Here is a 6,386-nt window from a genome sequence, read left to right as displayed (position 1 = left end):
GATGATAATGAGGACGTAAGTGGGACTATGCAAAAGACGTAGGACGATAATGAGGACGTAAGTGAGACTATGCAAAAAGACGTAGGACGATAATGAGGACATAAGTGGGACTATGCCAAAGACGTAGGACAATAATGAGGATGTAAGTGGGACTATGCAAAAGATGTAGGATGATAATGAGGACGTAAGTGGGACTATGCAAGGACTATGCAAAAGACTGCCTAGGGTCACAAGTATGTAAGGACTTTTGAGTTTTGGTTTCAAAATGGACTTTGTTTTTTGTAACTTTGTGTGTGGAACAATGTTTTGTATTTTTCCAAATCTGAGAACAATTGCTGGTAGGTATGCATAGCTGACTGACTCAATTTTCATACAATCTCAAAAAATTCAGAGATACGTGGGATAGGGCCTAAAATAGCCCAAGGGACTGACTCAATACTGGTCTAGCAAAACAATACATAAAAAAGCACAAAATACAATCTTAGGCTGGATAGTGGACACCATTCAAATGAGGCCCTTACAATAAAATACTGAAACAAAATGAATAGATAGAGAGTCTGGCAGCACTGGCTCCACTCCATGGCACACACTTCTCAGGCATGCCAGTCTCTCTTACCCCGAAGATCCGAAGATCTTATAGCCGAGGGATTTTTGTATCATAGTGTAAGGTACATGAAGGGTATCTATGGGGTATGATCCGCACTCCCAGAATCACTGAATGTAGGATTTTTGGCAACTAAATTGATTCATAGTATTAGGTTTTGAGGGGTCTCGATCCAACGACATATTCTAAGAGCAAGCCACTTAAGACTTTAGTTGAGCTTATCGATGTAGGGAAGGCCCCCACATATGTCGAATTCACTCAACACTCTAGCTGCCTGACTAGTATATTTATATAGCGTCTCAAAAAACCTGCTCGAGAGTACGCTGGGGGAGATGATATCACCAATGCATCCCAATTCGAAGTACCTCTATGGGGTGATGAAATCCCCAGTCAAAGATACCCCTCACTACGTAGAATAAAATAAAAATTTGGATGTTGTTGTCACCTTCCTCCTTTCTCCCAAGACCCTGAAGGCAAGTGGAAAGTAAGTTAGTGCAACAGTAGGTCCACCCCAGACACAATTAAAATTATTTACCTTAAAAGAAAGAAAAATGATTTAATCTAATGCATCCTGATTCACGTTCGTTTTATAGCCCAAATTTAGGTGTTAGATACGTATGTGCATGTCTATTTTAAAAACCAAATCAAAATATGAAGGCATACATGTCAATTTTAACCATTTGTTGATTTTAAGCACCAAAAGATCAAGTGTGAGATACATGCATGTCAATTTTAGCCCATGTTCATTTTAAGCACCAACAACGAAGTGTGAGATTATCCATGCATGTCCATTTTAACTGTTGTTGATTTTAAACACCAAAAAATGAAGTGTGAGGTGATGCATACAAAAATACTAATCTAATCCTTTCTGGAAATCCGCCACAGGCTGTAAACAAGAGATTAGTAGTAAAATCAAACTAACAGAAAAAAAAAACTCAAAACTTGACAGAAGCGAATGCGTAACTCTACCTGTGTGATTGCGTGATACTTCTTGATCAAATGCATAATTATGACAGAGTGAATGCGTAATTTTGACAGACCTAATGCGTGATGATATCTGATCGATTGCGTAGCACTAACAGGTCGATTGCGTGATAGATAGACAGACAAACAAAAACAAAAGTTAAAAAAAATAAAAAAATAAAAAATAAAAATAAAAATAAAATAAAACTAAACCCGATCAGGAACCTGCAAAACCAATTGTGAAGCCCAAGCCAAATCTCTCATCATCCATTCAATATTGATTAGATCATATTTAACTTGATAAGAAAGAACTAAGCTATTATATCTATCAAAGGCCATTTGCTCTTTTGAATCTTGTATAAATTTTTCTGCCTGGAGAACCTTTTGGTAGCGTTTGGCTTCTCTTCTTTATTGTTTTGTCCTTCTCCCACCTGAAATCCTAAATTGTACTTTTCTTGCCATAAACTGTTATAATCAAATCATGAAATAAAAGCAATTTGATCCTAGATTAACCCAATTTGAGATAGAATTAGATAGACAAAATAATAGACAGAATAAAAAATTAGACAACAGTTTTCCCTGAGAATGAGTAATCCGGAAAGGGCGATTGCGTGACCCCGAGGGGTTGAATGCGTGATGTTGTCTATGTGATTGCGAGACGATGTAATCACGATTGTGTGACATAATATTTGTTCTCGAAATCCATGTGAAATCTGTAAAAAAAAGGCAAAAATCCATACGACCTGCAAAATTACACAGAGAACAGAGAAGGTAAGTTAGTTGTGTTTCATGTCGGGTTCACCAAAATGTAATCATGTAAAATTCATCTTAATAACAATGTATCAATTAGAATCAAAGTGAAATCATGAATCCCTATCTAATCAAAGAATCTAACAAACAAAGACAATGAAATAACATAATCAAGCAAATAGGAATTAAAATAATTCAAATCAAACTCCCTATTCCAAGATTGCATATAGCTTCCATTGCTCTTCTCTTCTCTGTGGTATTATGGCTCTCAGATATTGCACTGGTAACCTACAAGTGACACCAAGATTTGAATTTCATGATTATTGGGAATGGAGATTGAATGCTCAATTTATAGATTTTTGAAGAGGATTGATTGAAAGGTGGAACAAAATGATCAAGAGGTGGAACTCAGGTGAGCTCACATGAAAATTGATAGTTGAACTGCTGATTTGGAGGTGAAACAAAATAGATTGAATAGATTAATTGAGTCAACTGATTGAGAAAAAGCTGACTGAAGGAAGAAAAAGAATGATTGGAGGAAATAAAGAGGATGACAAAGAAAGCTTAATTTAGAAAAAGTTAACTGAAAGATGGAAATAGAGATTGGAGAGATAAATGATTTAATTAATTAATTTAGCATGTGCTTGCATTTAGACTTAGATTTTCAATTTAATCTTTGCATGAGATTTATTCAAATAATTGAATTTATTTTAAATTCAATTTAGCATTTAAATATATTTAGAACTTGACTTTGATTTTCAATTTGGTTTTTGAAATCATGCACATGTAATTGAAATTGGAAGAAATTAGAAGAATATGAAATTAAATGAAATTAGAATTTGGGGATTTGGAAATGGAGAATTAATTAGTTAATTAAATAATTTAAAGAAACTATTGAATTAGTTAGAAATAGAATTTAATTAAATAATAAAGATTATTTAATTTTAAAGGAATTAAATCACAATTAATGAAATAATAAATATTTAATTAATATTTAGAAAAGGGTTGAATGGCTAGATGATGATAGGATTGAGATAGAAATTGAGAATTAATTTATTTAAATAATAAAGATTATTTAAATTGGGGAATTAATCAGAATTAATTAAATAATAAATATTTAATTAACATTCAGAAAATGGTTAAAATGATTAAATGATGATAGAATAGGAAATAAAATAATTAGTAAGATTATGAGGATATATGAATTTAGAAGAATATGATTAATTAACTTAATTAAATAATTAAATAATTATTCAACTAATTAGAGGAATAGTTAGTACATGATCAATGAGACATTTTTAGGTGTCTACATAGAGCACACCCTAGAGGTATATTAGAATTGAGTGTTATCAATAATGAAGGTAAGAGGAGTGAAAAAGCAGAAGAATTTGCATAACACATGACAACCTTACATATTCACTTTAAGAAACATTTGGAGGATATGAACAACAAGTATAAGGAGAAAGAAGATGAGAATATGAGACATAAGGAATTTGAAGTTGGTGATGAAGTGATTGTATATCTGAGAAAATAAATATTTCGAGTTGGAACCTATAACAAGTTGTAGATGAAGAAGTTTGGACCCTACAAGATCTTGAGGAAGTTCAATTCTAGAAATGCATATGAAGTGGAGTTATCGGATAGTTTGAGTATTTCTCCTATATTCCACATTGTGATCTACATCAGTACCATGAATCAAAAATCAATGAAGATAGTATTGTTGACTTAGAGAAACAGTTTCCTTGAAAGGAACAAGATCAAATTGGACGTAGTACCCGGAGCAGTTAGTATAAGGAGTATCTTGTGAAGTGGAAGGATAGACCAGTTGAAGATTCATCTTGGATTTCTCAAGTACAGGTGGACTGCTTTGGTTTTCCTTTTACCCTAGCAAAGTGAGAGACACACTTTTTCAACAACCCCAGATGTCTGATGCAGGAGCATCACCATTTCTTGGGAATCTTGCATCAACCAAAAATATTTACTTTTTGTTTTCTTTCTATTTTGAAGTTTCAACATTTCATTCTACATTTTCTTGCATTAGCTCACCAGTTCTTGTGGAGATTGATTTTTGCTTGAGAACATGATCATCTTCCTTATTCCTAAACCACAAAGCATTTGGATCATTTTCTGGCAAGTTATCGATTTTGGATTCCGAGACAGTTTTCTAGCACCAGAACCATTTGGAACTATTTGCATTAGTGAATATATTGGATCCTTTCCATAGCTTGTGGATCCCAGTTCATTGATTCCGATATTCCTTGGTGTGTGACCGACCTTTCCTTTGATCCACACTTCATCCTTTAGACTTTATGGAGGAATCTCTTTGGTGGAGGCAAACCTGTTGGTTTTACACCTTTGATCTTGTTCTTCGGCATTTGATCCCTTTTGGCCGATCGGATCCCCTTGGATCATATAAATCATTGTAATTTTGCATTAGAAATAAGTCAAGGGAGTCAGATAGAACATAGAGATAGATCTTAAGATTTGACGGTCCGAAGTTGACCAATTCTATAATTGAGCATGTATGTAGAAGGTCAGTGAGTCAAATCTTGTAATCCAGATGTTACCGATTATCTGTAATCAGTTTTTGTGATCTAATTCATTCATTTCTACATTTCCTCCATCATATCCTCTTGTTTCCATTGTGTTTACCCTTTCTGCCTGGTTTGAATTGATCTCTTTGAGGTCCCTCCTAGCCGGTGACTACACCAAAACCCTTACCTCAAACCAATTTAGTAGGATGAATTTCCAAGTCATACTCCTATATTTTTTCTATCTAGTTACCTCTTTTGGTTCCAAAATCTTGTTGTGTCAAAATTGACCTAATTGTAGTGTCTAAAACTAGACATATGACATGTGAATTCAAAATGTAAAATTGGAAATGTTGAACTGCTTTGACCATAACATACACATGCTTGTCCATCTGAGAATACTTAATCTCATGAGTTTTGAGAGGGAAACTCATGAATACTATAGAAGATTCAATACCTTATGAATTCTTCTGAACTATAATTGTAGAAAGTGTATGACCAGAAGCATAAATGTATATTATAAAATCTTTGGTATAGTCAGGACAAGCCAACACTAGAGCATGAGATATTACTTCCTTTATTTCATAAAAGGTTTCTTTCCCTTCTCGAGTCCAACAAAAAGTAGTCTTCCCTTTCATCATATTCACAAATGATGTATTTTCTGGGCAAAATCTGGAACAAACCTTCTCAAGAAGTTAACTTTTCCAAAGAAAGAGTGAATAATTGTTTTACTTGATGGTAAGGACAAACTTTGGGTGGCTTTGACCCTCTCTAGGCCAATTTTGGTACCTTAGAGACAATATGCCCAAGAACCTTACCTTATGTAACCCCAAAAACTGACTTCTTGGGATTCAAAGAAATTCCATATTCGCGACATCTTCTAGATGAAAAAAATGGTTATTGCGATCTTTTGAGAAAATCATTAAGTCATCAAGATAAACAACAAGGTACCTTCCATTAATGCCTCGAAAAGCCATATCCATAGCTCTCTAAAATTTCATGTCTGCATTGATCAACTCGGAAGGCATCCTTTGATAAGAGAACGTACCCCAAGGAGTTGTGAAGGTGGTTTTATGCTGATATTCCTCATTGACCTCAATTAGGTTGTAACTCGAGAAACCATCAAGTATGGAAAACATTTGTGAACCAGTGACTATCTGCAAGACTTGATCCATCACTGGTAAAAGATAATTATCCATTAAAGAGGACTAATTTATATTACAAAAATCCACATAAATGTGAATTTCCCCATTCTTCTTTCTTACAGGTACAATATTAGCAATCCAAGTTGAATGATGAATTGGAAATATTATTTTGCATTCAACATCTTTTGAATTTCTAATAGTATAGTACTCAAAATTTTATGATTATACTACCTTTGTTTCTTCTTGTAAAGCGTCATCCCAGACTTGAGTGGAATATCATGTTGTAGTTCCTTGGGATTGAAAGACTTCAAATCATCATAGGAACAGGTCGACACATCAATGTACTGACATAGAAATTGTATGAACTTCTCTCTTTTGGCTAGGGTACAACTG

This window comes from Cryptomeria japonica, chromosome 2 (genome assembly GCF_030272615.1).
Source record: "Cryptomeria japonica chromosome 2, Sugi_1.0, whole genome shotgun sequence".
Lineage (NCBI taxonomy): Eukaryota > Viridiplantae > Streptophyta > Pinopsida > Cupressales > Cupressaceae > Cryptomeria > Cryptomeria japonica.
This window is presented reverse-complemented; position numbering follows the sequence as displayed.